This window comes from Eleutherodactylus coqui, chromosome 5 (genome assembly GCF_035609145.1).
Source record: "Eleutherodactylus coqui strain aEleCoq1 chromosome 5, aEleCoq1.hap1, whole genome shotgun sequence".
NCBI classification, from domain to species: Eukaryota; Metazoa; Chordata; class Amphibia; order Anura; family Eleutherodactylidae; genus Eleutherodactylus; species Eleutherodactylus coqui.
Window position 1 is genome coordinate 252,172,536 of NC_089841.1, and position 14,650 is coordinate 252,187,185.

Below are 14,650 nucleotides of genomic sequence, written 5' to 3' on the forward strand. Positions count from 1 at the left end.
TCGAACTTACTGATAGAAAAAATATTAAATCAGTTGTAGATATGACTGTTCTATTTGCTATGTCCAAACAGACCTGTTGATGCAACACTGTAGTAAATATACTAGTTACATCCATGAGTCTGTTTTCCCTTCTAAATAAAACAAGCAGAACCTTCCACTCCCCGTCTCCACCCATGTTTGGCTAACTTTCAATTCATGTCCAATCTGCTTGGCAGATAAATATTTGTTCTTGTGTTGCAGACATTACCTCATACTTGTTTGTACTCACTATATAACACAATTTTGGACATTTTGTGTCATTTCCCGGACACTTTAAGGTGGTCACTATGAAGAGCCTCACATTTTGGGCATTTTATGAATATATATATATATATATATATATATCATTATATACATTCAATACAAAGCAAATCCAGTAATAGTTTTAGGTAGTGATAGTCTTAGTATGCCTCATACTAGGAGATCGCTAAAATGAGATGTTAAAGTTGAACCAATTTTGTATAGTAAAGTTGACCAGTGTCTGTTATAACTGGGATAATTCTTATTCTGATCCCCCCAATATGCCAGATTCTTCGGTGCTCTTTACATTATAGGTCCATGACCTTTTCAGCTGAGACACACTGATGACAAGACACGCAGCAGTCGCACAAAACTCAAAGCACAATTGCTTGTACATTCAATTCAGCGTTCTGCTATGGACTGTAACAGTCATTTAATGTTATAAGTCAATTGATAACTGTTTTATGCCCAAGGGTTCACACTTATTGATAAAACATATTATATGCCAATGCAATTGGAGTGGATATTAGTCATTTATATAGCTTCTGTTCCCATTGGATTAACAATTTTAATTCCGAATTTAACAGCATGCTTTTGGTGTTTGGGCAGAAACAGGAGTATCCAGAAGAAACCAATCTAAAGAAAAACATTCAAACTTCATGAAGATGTTGCCCATGGTCATATTTGAATCCAGAAAGTCAAGGCTACAATGCAACAGTGCTAACCACTCAACAGGAACTGTGGATAATTTACTTAAAAGGGCTCTGTCATTAAAAAAAAACTATACTTACCTATGCCTCTCCCGTCTGTCTACTTACCTGATCTTTACCTCACCTATCTTCTCCTGTTGCCCCGGGATGGGGGTTCACCTCAACTCCAGCTCGCTGATTCTTCTGCTTCCTGTGACATTACATACATTCATAGGCAATCTCCTTCCTTCCTATGTCACTAGTTCACAGCCTAGTAGGGAGTGCCAAGCTATTGCAGAGACTGCTCATACGTGCTGTCTCTGCAATAGATCAGCATTCCTTCCTAGCCAGTAAACGCTACATCACAGGGATATGACCTTTACTAACCTGCAGGAAGAATAATGAGAGCCGCCTGGCTGGAGGAGACGTGATCCGGGGCACTGCAGAGGCTAAGGGAGGAGAAGAGGCCGTAAGAAGTCTGCCTGTGAAGAAATAGGTGAGTATAGGATTTTTTTTTAATGACAAAACCCCTTTAAATCATTCGTTAATTGTTTGAAAATGGATGGAATGTAAATCTGCCTAATGCAAGCCATAGCACAAACTGAGAGCCGAAGTGAGTAAGACCATGTGGGGGACCCCCACGTGCGGTTGGATTAAGACACAGAGCATGGTATCTGATGAACCAGAACAAGCTTTGATTACGGCAGCTCAGGAGCATCTATCCACAAATTGTACAACCATAAAACTATGTTTAAGCAATAAACAGACAAAGTACCCGATTATGGTGGAAAAGGCCAAGGCGGGTTTATTGAACAAAAATTAAATAATGTCCTCCACTTCACGTATTTTCTTATGGGATGAAGCAACAGCTACAGACATTATTTCCAAAGTGAAAGTGACTTTACAAAGGGATTTCTTGTTATCTGGTGCAGAGTTGAAAACAAGGGACTTTGAAAGGGAGTCAAGAAGACAGTGGATATATAAAGTCTGCACACTCCTGTTATAATGCCAGGCTTTTGTCATGTTAAAAAAAAATCCAACAAAGATGAATCATTTTAGATTTAGTCCCCCCTTCACTGTGACCCGTTATCTGTACAATTCCATTGAAAATCAAACTGAAATCTTTTAGGGCGGAACAATTAAAAAGAAAAACTAAAATATTATGGTACATCTTGACTTGGCAATTTTTTCCCACTCTTCCTTGCAAAAGTACTCCAAATTTGTCAGATTGTGAGGGCATCTCGTGTGTAGTGCCCTCTTCAGGTCACTCACAGATTTTTAATGCGATTCAGTTCTGGACTCTGGCTGGGCCATTCCAAAACTTTGATCTTCTTCTGTCGAAGTCATTCTTTTGTTGATTTGGAGGCTGGCTTTGGGTTGTTCTCATGCTGAAATGTGAAATTCCTCTTCATTTTCAGCTTTTTAGCCGAGGCCTGAAGGTCTGTGCCAAAATGGACTGATATTTGGAACTGTTCATAATTGCCTCCACCTTGACTAAACCCCCAGTTCCAGTAGCTGCTCCAAAGCATAATGATGCCTCCACAATGCTTCACTGCGGGTATGGTGTTCTTTTAGTGATGTGCTGTGTTCGCTTTACACAAAAGATACCTTTTGGAATTATGGCCGTAAAGTCCAACTTTGGTCTTATCAGACATAACACGTTCTTCCACATCCTTTTGGTAAACATGATGTTGGTTTTAGTGAAAAATAGCCAGGCTTGGATGTTTTTTTGTTAGAAAAGGCTCCCCTTTTGCCTCCCCTACCCCACAGCCCAGACATATGAAGAATACGGAAGATGGTTGTCACATGATTACACAACCAGTACCTGCCAGAAACTCCTGCAGTTCCTTTAATGTTGCTGTAGGCCTCTTGGCCTTCAGGACCAATTTTCTTTTGATCTTTCAACAATCAAATCCCTTTGATGTGTTGTAAGCTCTTTACTGACCACGGCTTTTGCTGAAAAACGCAACTAAGAAAATGACAGTAAAATCCTACTAGAAAAGCCGAACTTTATTTGGGGGAAATCAGAATCCCTGTAAATAATGGCAGTGGAGTGCTGACTACTGTTTAATGTGTTTAAATGTGATTGGCTAATTGTGAGCACAACCACACCCCCAAATATAAGAGGGTGTGAACACTTATGCAACCATATTATTTAAGTTTTATTTCTATTGTTCCACCCTAACAGATTTCAATTTGTTTTTCAATGGAATTGTACAGATGAGATAACGGGTCACGTTAAAGGTGGAAATAAATCTAAAATGATTCATCGTTGTTAGATTTTTTGTAACATGACAAAAACCTGGCATTTTAACAGGAGTGTGTAGACTTTTTATATCCACTGTATAACAGCTACATTGTAGCACTTTAATGGAATACTACAAGACTAATTGTATACCTGATGGCTTATGTTCTCATTTACATCCTACCTTATTCCATTAAAGGGATTGTCCCGCGGCAAAACTAAAATTTTTCTTTCTGCCCAGTCCCCCATGTGAATCAAACGGCATACAATAGCCCTGTAAAGCGTTTAAAAAAATCATTTCCACTGACCTGGATGCCCTTTTATCAACTTATAAAATTCTCCTTTGCAAGATGGCGCCGCTCGTCCTTTACCAAGGTGCACCTCTCTGTTCCTCTGCTCCGCTCCATAGGACTGCATGTAATGCCGATTCCAGCCACCCCATTGGCTGGTCGGCACCACGTGCAGGAGGGAGGAGGAGGGTGCTCACTTAGATGAGAGGCCGGCCGAGGGAGGAGTCAGCTAGCAGCTGTTTCTCCCTGACATTTTGCCCCGACCGGACCCCGCAGCCGCCGACTGGACCCCCGCATCCGCCGGCCAGGCACCCCGCTGCCGCCGACCAGGACCCCCCGCAGCCACCGACCAGGAGCCGCAGCCGCCGACCAGGAACCCCGCTGACGCCGACCAGGGCCACCGCTGACGCAGGTAAGCACCGCAAGTCCCCTGCTCCCCAGCTAGGCCCTGGTGCCCAACGCCGTCCCCCGACAGTAACCCCAGGGCCCCCGACAGTAACCCCAGGGCCCCCGACAGTAACCCCAGGGCCCCCGACAGTAACCCCAGGGCCCCCGACAGTAACCCCAAGGCCCCCGACAGTAACCCCAAGGCCCCCGACAGTACCCCCAGGGCCCCCGACAGTACCCCCAGGGCCTCCGACAGTTACCCCAGGGCCACCGACAGTTACCCCAGGGCCCCGACACTTATCCCCGGACTCCCGCAGTCACTCTAGGGCCCGACAGTCTCCCAACGCCCCGAAAGTCACCCCTGGACCCCTGACAGTCACCAGCTAGCCCCCAACAGTCATCCCCCCCACCCCTCACTTACCTGGTCACTGCTCCGGGTAAGGCACCTGGGTCTGCTAGTCCAGTAGTGCGCGTTGGCTCCCGCTCCTGCTTCTTCTCCTGTCCAAGGCAAGTAGAAGAATAGGCACACGGCGCGCTCACGCGAAGTTACAGCTCGTCTGCACATGCGCAGATGGCCTGTACCGCGCGAGCACGCTGGAGAGGCGCGTCCACAAGACAGAAGATGCAGACTGCGCAAGAGCGGTTCCTGTGAGGAGAAGAGGACTTTGGTCGGAGCCAGGGCAAAAGGGACGCCAACACGGGGGTGCCTGTAGGTAAATATATAACTTCTGTATGGCACATATTTCATGCACGATGTATATTACAAAGTGCATGTATATGGCCATACAGAAGTGCTTAGCTTAACTTTATTTTGAAGGACAACCCCTTTAAGATAAAGAGCTTAGTGATCGGTTTGAGATTTTCATTAACAAATGTCCTTTTGATCTGATATTGTCAACAATAGGATATTTACAAAAATCTATTGACTCCTTTTCCCACATAATCGCCTCTATTGAAGCCCAACTGTATTCATACTTTTTAGATGAGAGGTTGAAAATGAAGGATAAGACCGCTAAGTCATTAATCGATTTTCGTAAATCTACAGAAATTATTAAGAGACAAAAATATGAGGAATGCTGAAGACTATAGATTAAACTGGGGAGACCCTGGAGATTGCTTGATCCTCAGAGATTAATGGGTTGGGGTTTTGACAAACAGCATCATACTTCTTATGATTTTCCATCCTTTACTAGAGAGTCCTCAGCAGTATGTCTTCTGCAATTTTTAGGACACAGCTGAACTCCACCAAAAGTTTCTTATCCTCGTATCATGAAGGGTGGCAAAAGTTGAAAGAGAACCGATCCAGGTACAGACTCCTTCCAAGGTAATAGGGGGAATTTAGTTGTTAATATTTGTTTTATTAGTTAATCTGTATCACAATAATCTGTACTTGAGAAGGGGCTATTATATTAGATTGCTTTATGTTTGAACAAGAATTGCAGAGCTTTTTTTATAAGGTTGGTTTGAATCATATTTTTAGTTTGCCTTCTGTCTTCGCATTGAATAAGGTGGTGACTGTTTCTCCTAATGCTTTATCCATGATAGTTGATTACTTTGTAATGATAAAGACCTGAAGCTGTTTGCTCACATGTTATTGTTTAAAAAATGTGCTAAAAAGCCGGATTAATTAATTATATTAGAAGTTATACTTGAATGTATATTTCTATGAGCCATGACCAATCTGAATATTCAATAGTGAATTTGGATTCTGAGTTTTTTGATTTTATTATTTCTTTACTTGACAGAATTTTTTTTTGTCTTTAAAGGGGTTGTCTCGCGAAAGCAAGTGGGGTTCAGCACTTCTGTATGGCCATATTAATGCACTTTGTAATATACATCGTGCATTAAATATGAGCCATACAGAAGTTATTCACTTACTTTCCCTGCGCTGGCGTCCCCGTCTCCATGGCTCCGTCTAACTTCAGCGTCTAACCGCCCGATTAGACGCGCTTGCGCAGAAGGGTCTTCTGCCTTCGGGTCTGTTCGGCAGCAGCGGCGTTCTGGCTCCGCCCCCTTCTATGCGTCATCGCGTGGTTCCCCCCGTCACGTGTGCCGATTCCAGCCTCCTGATTGGCTGATCGGCAGCACGTGACGGGGCAGAGCTACGATGACGACACGGTGACCAGCTCTCCGGCATGAGCGGCCCCATTCACCAGGCAGAAGACCGGACTGCGCAAGCGCGTCTAAAAAAGCAAGAAGCCAGCGAAATTAGACGGATCCATGGAGACGGGGATGCTAGCAACGGAGCAGGTAAGTGAATAACTTCTGTATGGCTCATATTTAATGCACGATGTATATTACAAAGTGCATTAATATGGCCATACAGAAGTGTGTAACCCCACTTGCTTTCGTGAGACAACCCCTTTAAGGAATGATTTTTCCTACAGCTCGAGGTAAGGATAATAAGGGCAACTTGTGTGCCCTCGTATGACAACTTAGCCCTCGGGGTTTAGCAGAGAAAGATAGTCCAGAATTTACATGGATATGATACTGTTATCTCATGGTCCCAATTCACAGATGACATTCTGTTCATCTGGCAGGGTTCATGGTCACAACTAGACTAATTTCTCAAGAATTAATGGGAATTCACTCCAAATTAGGTTGACTTGGAAATATAGTAGGACTAGGGGGAATTTCTTGACATTCTATATTGAAAGAAATATTGATTCATATACACTACTAGAGATGAGCGAACGTACTCGTCCGAGCTTGATATTCGTGCGAATATTAGGGTGTTCGGGATGCTCGTTACTCGAAACGAATACCACGCGGTGTTCTGGTTACTTTCAGTTTCCTCTCTGAGACGTTAGCGCGCTTTTCTGGCCAATTGAAAGACAGGGAAGGCATTACAACTTCCCCCTGTGACGTTCAAGCCCTATACCACCCCCTTGCTGTGAGTGGCTGGGAAGATCAGATGTCACCCGAGTATAAAAGTCGGCCCCTCCCGCGGCTCGCCACACATGCCTTGTGAGTTAGCTGAGGGAAAGTACTATCGTGCTGGTGCTGCTGTAGGGAGAGCGTTAGGAGTCAGTGTAGACTTCAAGAACCCCAACGGTCCTTCTCAGGGCCACATCTACCTGTGTGCAGGCTGCTGCTAGCAGTGTTTTTTTTTTTTTTTCTCTCAAAATCGGCAGTGCAGAGCATTGCACCCGGCATTAGGGACAGAAGTGGTGCATAGGCAGGCAGAGTGTTAGGAGTGAGTGTAGCCTTCAAGAACCTCAACGGTCCTTTCTAGGGCCAAATTTAAGCATGTGCAGTACTGTGCTGGCTGCTGTTAGCAGTGTTGCATATTTTTTTTTTTCTAAAAATCGTCTGTGCAGAGCATTGCACCCTCCATTGATACTACAGTGACAGAATTGTGTAGGCAGGGCCACAACACAGTTATTGTTCATTGAATATACGCAGTGGGGTCTTCCCTTTGCTAAAAAGGAAAAAAATTATATTTGGCCAGCCTGTGTCAGTCCTAAGGTCTCCGTGTACGTGTGTGCTGCGTGGACAACGTACAAAAATCAGACGCAACCAGCTACGGTTTACTGCAGGCTTGCGCCATTGTCTTTCCTGACTGGCAAATACCTGCTCTGCTAGAGTTAATAACTCTGCTACACTATAGTTGTGTGACACTTTTTGAGGGCCACACCACAGATATTAAACTTCTTGTTCATTGAATATACGCAGTGGGGTCTTCCCTTTGCTAAAAAGGACAAAAAATTATATTTGGCCTGCCTGTGTCAGTCCTAAGGTCTCCGTGTACGTGTGTGCTGCGTGGACAACGTACAAAAATCAGACGCAACCAGCTACGGTTTACTGCAGGCTTGCGCCATTGTCTTTCCTGACTGGCAAATACCTGCTCTGCTAGAGTTAATAACTCTGCTACACTATAGTTGTGTGACACTTTTTGAGGGCCACACCACAGATATTAAACTTCTTGTTCATTGAATATACGCAGTGGGGTCTTCCCTTTGCTAAAAAGGACAAAAAATTATATTTGGCCAGCCTGTGTCAGTCCTAAGGTCTCCGTGTACGTGTGTGCTGCGTGGACAACGTACAAAAATCAGACGCAACCAGCTACGGTTTACTGCAGGCTTGCGCCATTGTCTTTCCTGACTGGCAAATACCTGCTCTGCTAGAGTTAATAACTCTGCTACACTATAGTTGTGTGACACTTTTTGAGGGCCACACCACAGATATTAAACTTCTTGTTCATTGAATATACGCAGTGGGGTCTTCCCTTTGCTAAAAAGGACAAAAAATTATATTTGGCCTGCCTGTGTCAGTCCTAAGGTCTCCGTGTACGTGTGTGCTGCATGGACAACGTACAAAAATCAGATGCAACCAGCTACGGTTTACTGCAGGCTTGCGCCATTGTCTTTCCTGACTGGCAAATACCTGCTCTGCTAGAGTTAATAACTCTGCTACACTAAAGTTGTGTGACACTTTTTCAGGGCCACACCACAGTTATTAAACGTATTGTTCATTGAATATACGCAGTGGGGCCTTCCCTTTGCAAAAAAGCGAAAAAATTATATTTGGCCTGCAGGCTTGCGCCAATTTATTTCCTGCCTGGGAAATCAAATCACTGGTAATACAGCATGCTGAGGGGTAGGGGTGGGCCTAGAGGATGTGGACGCGGCCGAGGACGCGGAGGGCCAAGTGAGGGTGTGGGCACAGGCCGAGCCAGTGCGGTGGCCAGGGGTAGAGGCAGGGCCAGACCGAATAATCCACCAACTGTTTCCCAAAGCGCCCCCTCGCGCCATGCCACCCTGCAGAGGTCAAGGTGCTCTACGGTGTGGCAGTTTTTCACAGAGACGCCTGACGACCGACGAACAGTGGTGTGCAACCTTTGTCGCGCCAAGATCAGCTGGGGAGGCACCACCAACAGCATGCGCAGGCATATGATGGCCAAGCACCCCACAAGGTGGGACGATGCCCGTTCACCGCCTCCGGTTTGCACCACTGCCTCTCCCCCTGTGCCCCAACCTGCCACTGAGATCCAACCCCCCTCTGAGGACACAGGCACTACCGTCTCCTGGCCTGCACCCACACCCTCACCTCCGCTGTCCTCGGCCCCATCCAGCAATGTCTCTCAGCGCAGCGTCCAGACGTCGCTAGTGCCACAGTTTGAGCGCAAGCGCAAGTACGACGCCACGCACCCGCACGCTCAAGCGTTAAACGTGCACATTGCAAAGTTGATCAGCCTAGAGATGCTGCCGTATAGGCTTGTGGAAACGGAGGCTTTCAAAAGCATGATGGCGGCGGCTGCCCCGCGCTACTCGGTTCCCAGTCGCCACTACTTTTCCCGATGTGCCGTCCCAGGCCTGCACGACCACGTCTCCCGCAACATTGTACGCGCCCTCACCAACGCGGTTACTCCCAAGGTCCACTTAACAACGGACACGTGGACAAGCACAGGCGGGCAGGGCCACTATATCTCCCTGACGGCACATTGGGTGAATTTAGTGGAGGCTGGGACAGAGTCAGAGCCTGGGACCGCTCACGTCCTACCCACCCCCAGAATTGCGGGCCACAGCTCGGTGGTGGTATCTGCGGCGGTGTATGCTTCCTCCCATAAAGCACCTTCCTCCTCCTCCTCCTCCAACGCAACCTCTGTCTCGCAATCAAGATGTGTCAGCAGCACGTCGCCAGCAGTCGGTGTCACGCGGCGTGGCAGCACAGCGGTGGGCAAGCGTCAGCAGGCCGTGCTGAAACTACTCAGCTTAGGAGAGAAGAGGCACACGGCCCACGAACTGCTGCAGGGTCTGACAGAGCAGACCGACCACTGGCTTGCGCCGCTGAGCCTCCAACCGGGCATGGTCGTGTGTGACAACGGCCGTAAGCTGGTGGCGGCTCTGCAGCTCGGCAGCCTCACGCACGTGCCATGCCTGGCCCATGTGTTTAATTTGGTGGTTCAGCGCTTTCTGAAAAGCTACCCCCACTTGTCATACCTGCTCGAAAAGGTGCACCAGCTCTGCGCACATTTCCGCAAATCCCACACGCACGCTGCCACCCTGCGGACACTGCAACATAGGTTTAATCTGCCAGTGCACCGACTGCTGTGCGACGTGCCAACACAGTGGAACTCTACGCTCCACATGTTGGCCAGACTCTATGAGCAGCGTAGAGCTATAGTGGAATACCAACTCCAACTTGCGCGGCGCAGTGGGAGTCAGCCTCCTCAATTATTTACAGAAGAGTGGCCCTGGTTGGCAGCCATCTGCCAGGTCCTTGGAAAATTTGAGGAGTCTACCCAGGTGGTGAGCGGCGATGCTGCAATCATTAGCGTCACCATTCCTCTGCTATGCATCTTGAGAAGTTCCCTGCAAAGCATAAAGGCAGACGCTTTGCGCTCGGAAACAGAGCCGGGGGAAGACAGTATGTCGCTGGATAGTCAGAGCACCCGCCTGTCTATATCTCAGCGCGTTGAGGAGGAGGAGGAGGAGCATGAGGAGGATGAGGAGGAGGGGGAAGAGACAGCTTGGCCCACTGGTGAGGGTACACATGCTGCTGGGCTGTCATCCTTTCAGCGTGTATGGCCTGAGGAGGAGGAGGAGGATCCTGAAAGTGATCTTCCTAGTGAGGACAGCCATGTGTTGCGTACAGGTACCCTGGCACACATGGCTGACTTCATGTTAGGATGCCTTTCTCGTGACCCTCGCGTTACACGCATTCTGGCCACTACGGATTACTGGGTGTACACACTGCTCGATCCACGGTATAAGGAGAGCCTTTGCACTCTCATTCCCGAAGAGGAAAGGGGTTCGAGAATGATGCTATACCACAGGGCGCTGGTGGACAAACTGATGGTAAACTTCCCATCCGACAGCGCTAGTGGCAGAAGGCGCAGTTCCGAGGACCAGGTAGCAGGGGAGGCGCAGAGATCAGGCAGCATGTACAGCGCAGGCAGGGGAACATTCTCCAAGGCCTTTGCCAGCTTTATGGCTCCCCAGCAAGACTGTGTCACCGCTCCCCAGTCAAGGCTGAGTCGGCGGGAGCACTGTAAAAGGATGGTGAGGGAGTACGTAGCCGATCGCACGACCGTCCTCCGTGACGCCTCTGCCCCCTACAACTACTGGGTGTCGAAGCTGGACACGTGGCCTGAACTCGCGCTGTATGCCCTGGAGGTGCTTGCTTGTCCTGCGGCTAGCGTCTTGTCAGAGAGTGTGTTTAGTGTGGCTGGGGGAATCATCACGGATAAGCGTACCCACCTGTCAACCGACAGTGCCGACAGGCTTACACTCATCAAGATGAACAAAGGCTGGATTTCCCCAGACTTCTGTTCTCCACCAGCGGACAGCAGCGATACGTAAGCAATACGTAGGCTGCACCCGCGGATGGAAGCTACGTTCTCTCTCACCATCCAAAACGGGGACATTTCTGCTTCATCAATCTGTGTCTAATATTCCTCCTCCTCCTCCTGCTCCTCCTCCTGAAACCTCACGTAATCACGCTGAACGGGCAATTTTTCTTAGGGCCACAAGGCTCACTAATCTAATTTTTCTAAACAATTTTTATATGTTTCAATGCTCTTAAAAGCGTTGAAACTTTAACTTGAACCAATTTTTCGTTAAACTGGGCTGCCTCCAGACCTAGTTACCACTTAAGCCACATTAACCAAAGCGATTAATGGGTTTCACCTGCCCTCTTGGTTTGCCATGGCCAATTTTTTGGATGTACATTAGTACTGTTGATACAGCAATTTTTGTGGGCCCTCGCCTACAGTGTAATCAAATGAATTTTTGGCCCACCTGCATAACAGCTGACGTTACATCCGCTGTGTTGGGCAATGCAATGGGATATTTTTGTGTATCGCCGGTGGGTTCCAGGGAGCCACCCATGCTGTAGGTGCACACGGAGTTTAACCTACATGTGTCCACTTGTAAAGAACCCCAGTCTGACTGGGGCATGCAGTGTGGGCCGAAGCCCACCTGCATTAAGCACGACATTACTACCTCAGCTGTGTTGGGCAATGCAATGGGATATTTCTATGTACCGCCGGTGGCTTCCTGGCACCCACCCCTGCTGTGGGTCCACAGGGAATTATAAATGCATCTGTTTCCACTTGTAAAGAACCCCAGTCAGACTGGGGCATGCAGTGTGGGCCGAAGCCCACCTGCATTAAGCACAACATTACTACCTCAGCTGTGTTGGGCAATGCAATGGGATATTTCTATGTACTGCCGGTGGGTTCCAGGAAGCCACCCATGCTGTGGGTCCACAGGGAATTATAAATGCATCTGTTTCCACTTGTAAAGAACCCCAGTCAGACTGGGGCATGCAGTGTGGGCCGAAGCCCACCTGCATTAAGCACGACATTACTACCTCAGCTGTGTTGGGCAATGCAATGGGATATTTCTATGTACCGCCGGTGGCTTCCTGGCACCCACCCCTGCTGTGGGTCCACAGGGAATTATAAATGCATCTGTTTCCACTTGTAAAGAACCCCAGTCAGACTGGGGCATGCAGTGTGGGCCGAAGCCCACCTGCATTAAGCACGACATTACTACCTCAGCTGTGTTGGGCAATGCAATGGGATATTTTTATGTACCGCCGGTGGGTTCCAGGAAGCCACCCATGCTGTGGGTCCACAGGGAATTATAAATGCATCTGTTTCCACTTGTAAAGAACCCCAGTCTGACTGGGGCATGCAGTGTGGGCCGAAGCCCACCTGCATTAAGCACGACATTACTACCTCAGCTGTGTTGGGCAATGCAATGGGATATTTCTCTGTACCGCCGGTGGCTTCCTGGCACCCACCCCTGCTGTGGGTCCACAGGGAATTATAAATGCATCTGTTTCCACTTGTAAAGAACCCCAGTCTGACTGGGGCATGCAGTGTGGGCCGAAGCCCACCTGCATTAAGCACGACATTACTACCTCAGCTGTGTTGGGCAATGCAATGGGATATTTTTATGTACCGCCGGTGGGTTCCAGGAAGCCACCCATGCTGTGGGTCGACAGGGACTTCACAATAGGGAGTTGTACCTGCCTGTGTCTATGAATTAAAAAGCCCAGTCTGACTGGGGCATGCAGAGACACCTTGACAGAATGAATAGTGTGTGACACATAGGTTCCCCATTGCTATGCCCACGTGTGCAGCTCCTGATGGCGGTGGCACAGGATTCTATTTCTCATTGCTTCTGTACAGCATTGTGGGCTATCGCCCCGCCCCTTTTAAAGAGGGTCGCTGCCTAGCCGTGCCAACCTCTGCAGTGTGTGCCTGCGGTTCCTCCTCATGGCAGACGCACTTCTAAATAGACATGAGTGTGGTGAGGCATTAGGGCAGCTGAAGGCTGCGCAGGGACACTTTGGTGTGTGCTGTGGGGGGGAGGGGGGGCGGTTGGGCAGCATGTAACACAGGAGAAGTGGCAGTGGAGTGTCATGCAGGCAGTGATTGTGCTTTGTTGGAGGTAGTGTGGTGCTTAGCTAAGGTATGCCATGCTAATGAGGGCTTTTCAGAAGTAAAAGTTTTTGGGAGGGGGGGAGCCCCACTCTTGCCGCTATTGTGGCTTAATAGTGGGACCTGTGAACTTGAGATGCAGCCCAACATGTAGCCCCTCGCCTGCCCTATCCGTTGCTGTGTCGTTCCCATCACTTTCTTGAATTACCCAGATTTTCACACAAGGAAACCTTAGCGAGCATCGGCGAAATACAAAAATGCTCTGGTCGCCCATTGACTTCAATGGGGTTCGTTACTCGAAACGAACCCTCGAGCATCGCGAAAAGTTCGTCCCGAATAACGAGCACCCGAGCATTTTGGTGCTCGCTCATCTCTATACTGTATGTCTATTGATGTCTATAGAAAAGCAATCTTGACTAACTCATTGCTAAACACAACTCCACTCATTATGTCCAGGTTAAAGGGGTTACCCATAAAGAATACTGATAAGGATCGCCTATCCTGGGCATAGGTCATCAATATCTTAGTCAAGTAAAATCCCTTTAAAGCATACCTGACTTTTCACATGACTTTTCAAAATAGGCTGCTGTGTGTACATGACAAATAACACAATTTCTGGCCACTATATGACTTTTATCCTCCACTTATCATTATTTTCCTCTCTGCAGGCTGTATCTATGATGTTCAGTTTTTCCTGAGCTGGGAGGAATCTAGCTTTTTTGCTGTGTTCTATATACTATGCACTGAGAAAACGGCAGATTCAATTCTCTGTAGGAACACAAAGAAATAACATATAGGACACTAGAGAGGTATAAAACACCGAAGATATGATTACATAACCGTGTTTCAGCTTATCTCCTCCTTTTCTTCCTCCTGTTCCTCTATTCCTGTTGTCTGTTTCATTATCTTTATTATTAGTCTCTTCAATTGAAGGACATCACTCAATTTTTAATGCAACATATGTAGCATAGATTTCTTCTGTATAGGTATGTCATAGATGAGATAGTTGTTTGGTAGCCCCAACTGCAGCTGCACTTTCACAAGATAAGAGGCAGCTGGGTGTGAATGCCGAAAGCGTGAACACAGTTTCCGAGCCTTTACAGCAGTGGATATAAATCTGGGTTATTGGTTAGGAAGTGTTGGACTACCAGGCAAGATATGTGTGTAAGATATCCAAGGTAAAGAGGTGACAGCAGGTTGACCCATTGCCATACACAACCTTGCCTGGCTTCCGTTTGTGCAGGGTCTGCCATGTGCAGGGTTCTGCCATGTGCCATGTGCCTGGCTTCCTTTTGTGTAGGATCAGCCGGCAGGGCCGTCAATGGCTCTTCTTCCGTGTGGCTGTGCTCATTTAGATAGATGAGTT

At 47.8% G+C, this 14,650-nt stretch overlaps 1 long non-coding RNA gene across 1 annotated transcript in view; it reads left to right on the forward strand.

The window, feature by feature from the left end:
* The window catches only part of LOC136627093 (uncharacterized), a 41,445-nt gene extending 27,387 nt beyond the window's left edge, over window positions 1-14,058 (forward strand). The window contains exons 2-3 of the long non-coding RNA XR_010792752.1: window positions 5,119-5,214; window positions 13,953-14,058. This is a non-coding gene — a long non-coding RNA (uncharacterized lncRNA). The remainder of the gene's footprint in view (window positions 1-5,118; window positions 5,215-13,952) is intronic.
* Window positions 14,059-14,650: the final 592 nt, after the last annotated feature.